Below are 233 nucleotides of genomic sequence, written 5' to 3'. Positions count from 1 at the left end.
GCATCAAATAGGGGTAACTCACCCATTCGACACCGTGGCTGCATTTCACATTGTTTACAAGTTCGTTTTAGAGCCTCTTAACTCGACATTCTCACGTAGGGATGACACCACTGAGCCAATGTAGCGCCTCCCCCTTTCGTCCTGTCTTTATTCCCCTTTCTCTCTTGTTCTCTCTTCTTGCTGGTTCTCTCCTTCGTTTTTTTTAGCGTTTACCTGTTACTTCCACTCTTTCG

General features: G+C 45.9%; 1 protein-coding gene across 1 annotated transcript in view; it reads left to right on the top strand.

Annotated features, from left to right (window-relative positions):
• The window catches only part of LOC119594222 (zinc finger protein 350-like), a 92,480-nt gene that overhangs the window by 80,727 nt on the left and 11,520 nt on the right, over positions 1 to 233 (top strand). The gene's annotated exons all lie outside the window — the stretch shown is intronic.

The sequence above is a fragment of the Penaeus monodon genome, chromosome 33, assembly GCF_015228065.2.
Source record: "Penaeus monodon isolate SGIC_2016 chromosome 33, NSTDA_Pmon_1, whole genome shotgun sequence".
Classification (NCBI taxonomy): Eukaryota; Metazoa; Arthropoda; class Malacostraca; order Decapoda; family Penaeidae; genus Penaeus; species Penaeus monodon.
Note: the sequence above shows the minus strand (reverse complement) of the source record. Positions and strands in the feature narration are given on the sequence as shown.